We start from the raw sequence: 12,319 nt of genomic DNA on the forward strand, positions 1-12,319 counted from the left end.
TCTAATATAAAGTAATAACACTGACGTCCCGTGCCCCACCTAAGCCAGGAAGGGGCTCTGCAGGGACTTAGGGAGCTCCATTTTGAATTGCTAAATGCAATAAGAATAAATGCAAGTGGGAGTCTGTTTAGCAGAGAATGATGTCTGGTCTGTAGCCCATCAAAGCCCAATAAATCTCAATGCTTCAACAAGAGATGAAAATGGTTATCTCATCATTTCAGTGCCAGGGTGAAATTTTCTCTGAGCCAGAGTATTTTTACAGATGATTTATGTCTGGGAAGGGTAGTTGTTTAACAAAATGGCAGATAATGATAAATAGAAAGTAAATAGAAACAGCAGCAAGGGAGTGGTTCTTAGTTGCAGCAGTAGAATAAACAATATACTTACATAAAGTGTATGTCACATATAAGTGCCATTATTCTAAATCCTATGAGTTATACGTTACTTGGAACATCACATAAAAGATCTGGTAATACGATTTACAGGATAGGGAATTTAGCATGTATGCAAGGCAAATAAGCATCAAAATTCTTCTTTCTGTTACACCTGTGTTAATCCCACTTCACTGAAATTACTCTGGATTTACAATTGTATAATAAACAGTAAGTGTCTTTGTGTTCACTGGGTTTAATACATTATTATATTAAAATGAGAGGGATCAGGAGATGGGTTAATTTTGCTGTCCTTACACATTTATTTTTATACACAATACTTATATTGACTATGTGCTAAAATACAAATACTTCTACAGAAAAGGGAACGACTGATACATACACTATCTGGACATGTTTTTATAAAGTCATCTGAACATAAAACTTTTTCTCGTAAGATCTTAGTTTGGATGACATGATAAAACAAATATCCATGGAGTTAATGATGAGAAGGAAAAAGTAGTAAAAACCAAACAAAGCTGTCTTTTTGAGTTTTTTGAATGAGAGATACTGTAAACAATGTCAAGCTGGAGATAGAGATTTGAGGTCAGGGTGCTCACTTTGGGTTTCTTTTCCTTTTTATGCATTTTTCCTGTGGCTGTACACAAAGGAAAAAAAAAAAATCTAATTACAGTTTTAAATGCCCAAAATGCCATGTCCACCAAAAGCCCGATGCTCATTAGTACTAGTAATTAACTTTACAACTGTCAACACAAACACCACACAGGCTGACAGATAGATAGTAGCTCTGAGGGTGCTAATAAATCCGGAAATAACAACTTGACACGCAGATGCACAAAAGGATGCAGGTGATAAAGAAATGTTGACATCAAATCTAATTATCTTCGAAACGGCCAACTACTGCACAATCCACAGTAATGCACTGTTATTGCTAGTGATGAGCCCCACTGGAATGGCTCTTAACCACAGCATACAACTGAGCTTTTACAGCCCCTTGTCATATCTAGTGAGGACAATATCAAAAAGGAAATTATGAGTGTCATGACCCCTCCAAGTCAAAAATCTAGTGATGAATATAGGCTCAGCAAGGCATAGCAGATTACCCCCTTACGAGTTTTAAAGCCAGGATGATATATGACATTTTTATCAGGCACTTTCTTAGGAATGTCACCAAGAGGGAAAATAACGGCCCTGAAAAGAGACGACTAGGTGAATTATGCAACTGTAATTGCCGATCATAACCTGATATGAGCTGAAATTGCTCTGTTTTCATATTGAGATAGCATAAAATTGTCGGAAAATGCAATGGCTCCTTAATGTGGCCTAGATGAGTCTAATATTCTGATCATTTTTCACTCAGCTGCTAGGTAAATAGTGCTTCTTTAACACAACCACCATGGCCCAGGGCAATCTGGGGGCCCAATTTTACACTTGAATTGAGAAAATATGTGTAAACGACAATTTTTCATATTTTCTGCATACATAAGAAGATGAAACATCTTTATCATGTGTATTGTCTGGCTGAGCTTATACAAAATATTAGTTTATCTCTCCTACTTTGGTTTATTCCATAAGCAAAACACATAGATCTAAAGGACAGGCAATATTCTGTATACAAAATAGGTCCATCTTTTATGCAGCCTCATATGAAGAATTCTACCATTTTGTTTTTGAAAAGCTGGCAATTAGCAAGTGCAGATTTTGCAAAATAAATTAAAATATTCTAAAATGGTTACGCTTTTCTGCAAATCACTGTGAAAAAAACAGAAAACAAAAGGTCACAGAAATATTTATCTGCACAACCTGAGATATTAGTTTAAACAATAACCTCTAGGAAAAAAGTGAAGAGCGGTTCTTTATTACCATGCTATAAGAGAAATTTATTTTACCAGAAATCTGCTGTATTAAATGGTTCATAAAACATATTTGCTTAAAAAAACCAGCCTGAGCTAAAATAAAAAAAAAAACAAACAAACAACCAAACCACAAAAAAACAATGAAACAAAAAGCATGCTACTACCCATTCTCAGATAATAATCAGCAATAATACCTGGGGCAGAAAGGTCATAAACCATACTTCCAAGACAGGAATAATTCATTGTACTACTATGTGTTTAAGAATTAGTTTGATAGAGTCACTATCTAGACTGTGAGATATTGTCTATCAATCTGACCTTCTAAAAATGAACCAGCAGACTCCCACTTAGATCAAAACCTCTTTGCTTTTATGATATGCACTGTCTTATTTATGATGAATTTTAGGACCAGGCTTATGATCAGCACAGCATCGTTTGCAAAATACATCAATGTAAAAGTGAAGCAATACAAACTCTTAAATAATTATGTCTTTCTTTCTAAATTTCTAAACATATTTTTCCCCCAAAGGAATCATACTGAAATGCAACCTCTTTTTGCTCTTTTGCTTAAGAATCAGTCCAGAAATAAACAAGTACAAAGGAGGTCAAAAGGTTTAAATTTCTTTGTTTGCATTTATGTTATCTGTTCTTAGTTCCTATATATCCACCTTATCTAGGTGCTCCAACACTAATTGCAAAGCAGCACTGACTAGCAGTAATAACTACCACTTGGAAAACCCCTGCTTGTTGCTGGTTACTGCAGATAAGAGCCCCTTAACAAAGTTGGATATAACTGCATCAACTTACTTCCTACTCCCTTTTACATTTTATGCTTTCTAAAGGCTGAGATTTTGCACTAAATAACGTAGCAAAGTGTGATACGTCGCTCTACAGAGAGGCTTCAAGAACAGCAGATTTCCAAAGGCTTCAGGGTGTGGGATATACGGTACTGAAAATAACACTGAGATACTTCTGTGATCACATGAGTCTTTGTAAAACATTTCACTGGATAAAACAGAACAGGATTGAAATATAGTTCTTAGTGATTAATACTGCGTGATCCTAAACGTAAAGTTGTTCAGATCTCAAAAGAATTTAAAATTGTAGACCCATCCATAATTATTACATTACCACTAACCCTATTATGAACAGTCCTTATGTAATTAACATACCAGCAGGGAATTTAAGAGCTACTTGGCATTAATTTTCAATCCCTATTCTCCATGAATTTGGTACCCAATTGTAGTGATAAACAGAAGACACATGGTTACGATTATGCATTTTCTGTAACGATTATGCACCACAGCAGAAAATACCTCATAATATAACGCAGGCTCACAGTTAGCAAGAAAACATATTTGCTGCTATATTTTCATTCCATTGTAGTAATTCAGAAAGTCAAGTGACCAGTTTCCATTTTTTTCCTTTTTCACAGGATCTATTTACAGAAGACTTTTCCCACAGTCACTGGCACTTAGCAGAAAAATAACTTACAACCTTTATCATTCTCTTACAAAGTCAGGCACGCCGAAACTGTATTTATTTCATCTTCCTGTCTCTGTATCCCCCTTCCGGAGACTCAGCGAAGAGGCTGCAGCGACTGTTGCTAAGCAACTACACCACAGCACTGCATCACCAATTACAGATTTTTCCCATCATTTTCAGCCTCACAAATTTGGGAGCTGGTATAATAATAGGAAGTAGTCCAGATAACAGAAGTATTATCCATAGACTGGTAAGTTAGCAGATGGATCCTAAGAACTAAAAAAGAGACGACTATAACAATAACACCAAACAATTATTGCTAGTATTACTTTCAATCACTTTTTTTTTTATCAGTACAGCCTCCACAAAGAACTTTACATATTCACTATGTGTGAATGCAAAAGTATTTTTGAATTCTGATGATTTTTTGCAGGTCTTTCTGTGCAAGAGAACACCACAATATCCATGCTGCCGAATGCTAACGCGAGATCTATTAGTAATCAAATTTCAGCCCAGATTTTATGGTTAGTCTAACCGAGTTAATTTCTCTAATGTTAGCAATTCATGGAAGAGGTCTCTTGTGGCAGCACAAACCTGGGATCCACAGCAGCTGTCAGAAGAGACTCTGAGGAATTCCTTATTAGCCAGAATGCAACCAGGCAGAAAACTCATTACACAGTGCTAAATATACTTAATCACATCTATTAGAGAAAAATGAACTTGATAATTACAACAAATAACTAAAGAGCAAAAAGTGTTCATGGAAAAACCCACACCAGGATGTGTAAGAAAAGGGGCTGCATACTGACTCTGTGTGGGAGAAAGCCGTGCCTCGCGGTAAACTCTTCTGATACTAATAGAAAAGGATTACACCACAAGGTACAAATGATTTAGGTTCCCCTTGAAAGTGAGGCATTTACATTTAACAGCTTACATAAATTTAATGTAGTAAGTAAATCAATTACTTAAATTTTAAAAATTAATTTGGAAAGCTCTTCTGAGAGTTAAGACAACCGCATCTTCTCAACATGCTTTTTGGGGAAAGGAAGCCTCCTGTAGAGACATTCAACACAATAAATAAAGATAATTTCACAATAGCTGATACTTTACTGCAATACATAACACAAGGGCTCAAAGTCTTTTCTTGTTGTGCAGCCTTTATTTTCCTTCAAATGGGACTGGGTTGTGGAGTGACATGTGATCCAGAATTTGGCCCATCAAGCTATCTATATTTTAAAACACAGTTGTTGAAACTAAAGGTATCAGATATTGACCTCATCAAGTAATTACAGACTGAAACCAAACATAAGCATCACATACTCTTTGTGGAATCACATACCATACACAGGCACTCCAACCAGACCTGAATACCATCTGCCAAAACCTCCCTTGCTCTGCCGTCCCAGAAATATCTTAAGTCTGCATTATTTTTATTTGCACATTGCCTAGTCAGCACATGTGAAGTGTGAGTATTCTAATTTTGCAGCAACTGATATCCCGATATACTGAGAGATATCCTGATATACTGACACCCGGAGAACACAACGGAGCAGTGAATCAGGCTCCTTACCTTTAGAACAGGCCTAATACTCAGACTTTTGTCACTTCATACCAAACTGCTCTCACATCTTATGTGAAGCAGTTCATCTTCAAGCAGCTCTGTGAACTTGGTTTGGAGACTTTGAACCCAAACTTTATTTTAAATTCCTACCCAACTGTATATATTTTTAATTCAATAACACCTAAATAAAGAAATCAGGCACATTGAAATCATCTAATAAAATCTGAGAAGGAATATTCTGAGGTTTTCATATAATTTTGACTTTGTTGGAAGAGAGCAGCTAAGTAATGCATGAAGCAAGCCGTCTGGGCTTTCTTTTTTTATTCAGCCACAGAACATTTTCACCTTAATTTCTATGAAATACCATTAAAATATTGGATAGCATCTAGCAAAAATAAGACAAATTTTTCACAGCTATACACAAATAAAGACAGTACACAATGGTCACAGAAAGCCCTTACCTAAAGGCTGACAAAGATATGTCAGTGCTTTTGCAAGCCCAAGTTAGGGACCTAGGTATGTTCCAAGTGAAAGGTCTACACTGCCATCTTCCTCTCTTCACCTCATTCCTTTCCTCCAGCTGTCATGAAGAGAGGCAAGAAACTGCAGAATTCCATTTCCTAGGACCGTAACTTAGAATGGTGGAAATTAGGAAACAGGATTTGATTCATTGCATGGCCTAACAGCAGTGAAAGATCCAGCCTCTGCATGATGATAAATTAAGAGCAGATGGACGTGACTTTGAACTGATAGAAGAATACTTCTTTTACTATTTCCTTGCACTTGCTTTCCTTTGGTTTAGCTGATTCATACCTTCTCTGGGTCATTTCTGCTGTCTCTGTATCATGTCAGAATCAGTATTTTAGGACAAAAAAAGTAGTAGCCACAAAGCTCAGGCAGTAGCAACTTCTCAGAAGTTAAGCACCACATAGATACCATTTTCAAAAATGTCCCTTCCAATGAGTTATGGACTGATGGTATTTAAAGGAAAAAAAAATGTGAAAGGTATTCTAAAACAGTCTAAAAATTGAGTGCTTTTTCTTTTCCAATGAAAACATATCATTCCATACACACATGCATACAGTACTTTGCTTGGCTGGGTTTTAGGGCAACAGAGCACATTTTTGGGGGTGGCAGTAATTCTGAGGATTTTTTTGTTCTTTTACAATCTACTGCTTACAGAGCAGACAATGCTCTTACAGAAAGAAACTATTGAGCCTTGCAAAAATTATTGACTTCATGAAGTCCATTTCTTATCCTACAAATTTAAAGAGTGAACCTTACCTATAGAGAACACGATACAGCATTCCTCTCGTGTGAACAAAGGTATCGCAGAACATATATAATTGCTTACTCAGTTCTGTACATCATTAAATCATTTGTTTTTATTTGTACAAACTGAAATTCTAATTTAAGGCTGTCAGTCAGAACTTAGCACAAATATCAGGCCATGCTGAACTCAGAATTCATACATGCACATGTGAATTAAATTTTAAGCACAAAACTGTACGTGAATTTTTAAGTTATTTTTACAGTGTTCTATTGTATTTCAACAAATTTAACTCCCACTTAGTTATACCAGATCTTCTTCATATATATGTCCAGTAAGGTTCAGGTGCGGAAAACCAGTTTTTGTCTTCCAGCATTACCTCTCTCCACTCTTTCTCTAAGCTTTCAAAACTGGGCACAGTTCAGATTGGATTACCGAATTAGGCGGACCTTTCACCTGAACTTTCATAGCAGATTTTATATTCTTATGACTAAGATACTCTTTACCCTAGAAAGTTAAGTTGGCAACACAAATGTGACATTAACTGATATGAACAGAAAGAGAGCTATGGGAGCAATGATAAGATAGAAAAATGAAACAAGCAAGTTTAAAAAGGCATAAAAGACCATGATTTTTCTTTATGTGTACAGAAAATGCCTACAACTGGATCAGAATTTTGTTCAAAGAGTAGAATATCAGTCTTCACTTCCATGGTTAAGGGTTTGGGCAAGAAAGGTAGGTTCTGTAATACTTCCGAGTTTTACAGTATCAACTCAACGTAAAAAAGCCATACGTGTATAATTGTGCAGCGCAGGCAGTGACAAAAAGGAGGTATAATATCCTTATATAACAGTCACATTCAGGAAGGCTAAATCCAAGAATGTCGACAGAACAGAATTCTGCCATTAGTATTTTGGGCTAAAACGTACATTGAAATCTTTTGTCCTGTCATTCAATAATCAATAATAACCCCTCTTCACTTGAAGCAGGAAAATTATCTATTTTAATATAAAAGTTCATTAGAATTTACCAAGAATTAAATTAATAGGAATGGAAAGGCTCCTGTAGAATTAGAGTATTAATACTATATTAACTGCAAGTATTTTCTTTATAATCTAGATAATTCTTGCAGGGATATAAATCTCTATATTCTTATTTAATTCTCTATTGAGGGGGTGTTAGGTTTTTTTTTTTTTTTTTTTTTTAGGAAAAGTGTTCTTTTCTCTAAAAGTGTAGTATTCTACATAGGAAAAAAAAAATCTGTGGAGATGTTTGCAGAGCAAGCTTATGTTTTAGAATGAAGAATGGTTTGGATGTCATCACAGAGTGATGCACAGTGGCAAACACAAGAACAGAGGAATCATTCCTTCTGCAGTCCTCACTGAGAGTTCAAGGATTCCACAGGCACAAACTTTTCATAAGAAAAAAACGGTCTATGTGATAGCAGCAAAAGCTGACTAAAAGGGCTAAAATAGAGCTTTGTTGTTACAAAGTATGGAAAACCTGGTAGCTTTAGCTGGTCCAGTTTGTGCGGTCCCTAACTAGAGCCTACAACGGTCACGTAACTTTTCTTAGTTTTTTCCTATTTTCTAACACAGTGTTGTATCAAACACCCTTGAAAAATATGGAAGAGTTAGGAACAACACTGACAAACAGCAAGCAGAAGCAGCACAGTGTGCTAGCAGCTGCAGTAGTACAGGACTGGCAGTAGGATGGAACACATGGTTGGCACTTATCAAACAACAGAGGCAACCACTATATACCAAGAATGGGGTATATCTCCGTGGGGTTCCACCACAAGAAATGACAAGAAGAACTGTATCTATGACTTTGTCTAACGTTCATAACTCAAAAACTCCGACCTTGATCACTTTAGCAGATGGTTTTGCTCTGCTGTAGTTGCAATTAAACAGAGTGTGCCAAAGTGAAGAGCAAATTATCCATGCTATCTATCCCAGTTAAAAAAATCTGCAGTCTTCCAGTATCTAGCGGGACAATATCCAAGATTCTCCAGCCCCAGCCCATGCTGGATTGCCATTATATTTTATGTCAGTCAGTACTTCAGAGAGTCCAAGACCCTTGGCATATGTTCTTAGTTAACAAAATGGAAAATTAAACTTTGTAGCAACCCCCTGCCACTCCCAAAATAAAAGAAAAATTCTATCTACATCAATGAGCAGGAAGTCTGATCTTCCTGTGCCAGCCAAAAAGCCTGCAGTATAAGGACATTTGGTGGAAGAAAGGAATTTAAAATAAGCAAACTAGCCTAAATTCACGCTCTTGCATTTCATTTACTGAGGAATATTCATAAGGAATACAAATTTTAAAATCACCTCTGATATTGACAAGCATAAGGTTATGACTTTGACAGAGCTTTTATGCTTTTTAAAAGTGACTTCATTGTTTGAAAACGTTATCCTCATGGAAGAACTGCTCCTGAGTTTCTTCAACACACTAAAAATACCACGATCATAAACCCAGTATATATACAAACAAACAAACAAAAGTATTGCAATAAAACAGGAAGAGGTACCTAAACATTGTGGCATTTTCACTAATTAATGACCGTGTATAAGACCCCATGGAGTCTGAAGGACAGAACAAGACAGCTTCTAAATATGAGACCTAGTTTTCAGTTCCCAGCTATCAGAACATACTTGCCTCTAGGCTACACCGAAAAGGAAACATGAGCAGCGTCTCCGCATTGGTCCCCTAGCATTGCTGAATTGGAAACACCAAAGTACAGTAGTTTTTCAAATTAAATGCATGAAAACTGCGATGAGTAGATTTCCAAAAATTGTATTTGAGAGTAGGTCTGAATATGAAGAAGATATGTAGATAAACTACCTCACTGTCAAACTCATGTTAAGTTTTTTACAGTCCAGATGGTAAGGGGTAAATGAAAAGGGGGCATTTATGTCAGAGCTTGTACAATAGAAACAAGAACACTGATACAGTTTCTTTTTTTATATATAGCTGGGTAAAGAGATCAGAGAACACTGGAACGTTAGCCAAAACAAGTTATCCAGCTGCACTGTGTTTCATCACATATCAATTTTTACTGAAAGAAAACCATACAAATTTAATCAGTTCTTCATATGGTAATATTTAACATTTTTTCCAAGTTGTTTGATATTATTGTTTTAAAAGTTCCTTTCCCCCCTCCCTCGAATGTGATGTGTGATAGTGGTGAACACAGGAAAAATATCTATCCCTGGCAAGACTGAAAGTCTCATTTACAGTAGACTCAGTAATAAATGCACTGGCGTCTGTGTCAATTGACTGTCTCAATGAAGAACAGGTCACTATAGGAAACAGTACAAGCAGCGTCTACATTTGAACTCCCACATCCTCATCCCATGCATGTTTGTAGCATCAGTAGAAATTAAATTACCCTAATAAACCTTTCTGCCTCCTCCCCTCCCCAAGAAACAGGATTTTTTTTTCCTGACAGCTTAAACCACATGGGTTTTCCCTCTTTTTTGTAAGGCTATCATATGGCATTTGTATAGCACTTTTAATTATTTGAAAATATATGATAGAGTGGAGACATGGATCCCACTTATATAAATGCCTATTAAAAGGCCATGTATTCTCTCAGTAACCATAAAACATAAAACACCTCTTAAAAGAATATAATTCCTTTGTTGCTAAGCCAAACACATATAATAAGACAGCTTGCTCCTTTTAAGTAAATAAAAATGATTTGTATTAAATAAAATGAAATATTGTATGCACTATATAATTTAACAATAAGACACATCAAAGTATGCATTACTGCGAGCTAACCCATGCCTCAGAGGTGTTGCAAGCCAAAGACTTTAAACGATCCAAGAAACATGTTGTTACAGAAAAGCAAAAACCACAGCGCGTCATAAACTATTGGTCAGATGAGATGTAAAACCAAGTTCCTAACCATTTGTGGTCACTAAAATCCCCTGGTGCTTACTGTACCCTTAGAATGTTGATTTTGCCCAAACTGGAATGTTTTTAATACACAAGTTTTATGCCACCTCGCCCTATTCCTTGTGCATTTTCTTTAGAGAGAACTCGCCTGCTCTATGCTGTTTAGTGCTGAGCCAGCCCACTGCAACCTTGCTGTGTTCTTCCACTGGAGTGGCTGCCGTTCAAACGGTTTCAAGAAGTGTCTTGCATGTAAACGCATTCATATGGATCTCTACATGCTCTCTCAGTTAGAGCCCATTAAAATGGGTGAAACTAATGGGATTTCTTGGAGGTACTTGATAGTGAAATTTGATCCATAGTTTGTAACACAGTTTCAAATCCCTCAACTAGAACGCAAGTATAAATAACATGATTATGTTGTATATAACCTCAAATAAAGTGATTCAAAAAATGTAATCATCGAGAATACACTAAACCCCTTAACAGAACACAAAGTATGTTAAAAAACACAGCAAAAATAATCAGCACAGAAAAGCTTATCCATTGTTTGTATCAGTTTTATATGGATTTAAACCACCACATTGCATCTGCATTCCCCATTTATGAACTGCTCTGTAGTTTTGACTGTTCTATTCTTAAAATGTTTCAGTGGAAGCACTGTACACTCAATCAGAATGCTTACAAAGCTGATGAGTCAGTACTTTTTGCTAAGAAGGAGGAGGTTTCTCTCCAAGAGCATTAACAAGTCGAGCGTAGTTTAGGTTCTAGTTGTGCCAACTGTCTGGTAGCAGGAGAAAAAAAAAAAAAATAATCCACTGTCTCTAGCAGTAGCAGTAAAATTCTTTTAAGAAATACGCCATGCAGCAAGGAAAGGTACCGTAAACCTATTGATTTCTATTATTTGTGAGGAGTGGTTGCATAAAGTGAAACGTGAACCAGAAAGTTATTGAGTTAGAGAACAGTTTACAAACACTAATGCTATTTCATAAAAAGAAGCCTCTCCAAAACACAACAGAACCACAGACCTTCCACTGCATCCTAAACCATCAGTACTACATAATCAACGGAGAGAGTTACGTCACATCTTTATTGTTATTTCCATGACTACATACTTATTATACAACGCTCCTAATCCTGAAGAGATCAATTGTCATGACATCTGCCCTACCGTTGGCACTGTGCACAGAGCAGCACAACGAGCAAGGCTGCATTGCACATAGCAGATGTGTAGGAGACGGAAACTCACTCTCTGCTTGTCACAACAGTTGCACGTTCCACCCACAAAAGGCCCCGCTAACAACAACAGTAATTTATTTTATGATGCTTGAAAAACTCTTTTGAAGTAATAGAACAATCCTAACTGAGAAATAATGAAGCATAGTGGAGTTTTTCCAAGTAACTGTAACCCCAAAACATTTCACTTTATTTATCGAAATACACTTGCTAGGCGGGTAGGAAAACTGACACTAGTATACCCTCCATTTTATTCTATTTTTACAGAAACAGCAGAAAATACCTTAACATATTTCAAACATTTCTATAAAAATATCCATGTTAAATAACAACATCGAGGTGATTTTTTTCATGCTGTAATGTCAATGAAAAATTAGAGCGTGCTTATGAAATTTTTTCTCGTTAACTTTAATTAATAGTATCTGAACTTTTGCTGCTGTCTTGCAAATTAACCTGCACCTGCCATTTCCTGTGGCTATAGACTTCACCACCAAAAGTCATATGGTGATACAGTAATATTTAATAAACACCTTTTATTAACCTGTCTTCTATCCGCAGTCAGTAAATGTTACAACAACATTCATACATTGCCTAAAAATTGTTATTAATTTGCATT

The 12,319-nt window shown here is 36.2% G+C and overlaps 1 protein-coding gene across 2 annotated transcripts in view; it reads right to left on the reverse strand.

Moving 5' to 3' along the window:
* The window catches only part of FTO (FTO alpha-ketoglutarate dependent dioxygenase), a 250,077-nt gene that overhangs the window by 45,436 nt on the left and 192,322 nt on the right, over positions 1–12,319 (reverse strand). The gene's annotated exons all lie outside the window — the stretch shown is intronic.

Source organism: Platalea leucorodia, assembly GCF_965183815.1.
Source record: "Platalea leucorodia genome assembly, chromosome: 8".
NCBI lineage: Eukaryota > Metazoa > Chordata > Aves > Pelecaniformes > Threskiornithidae > Platalea > Platalea leucorodia.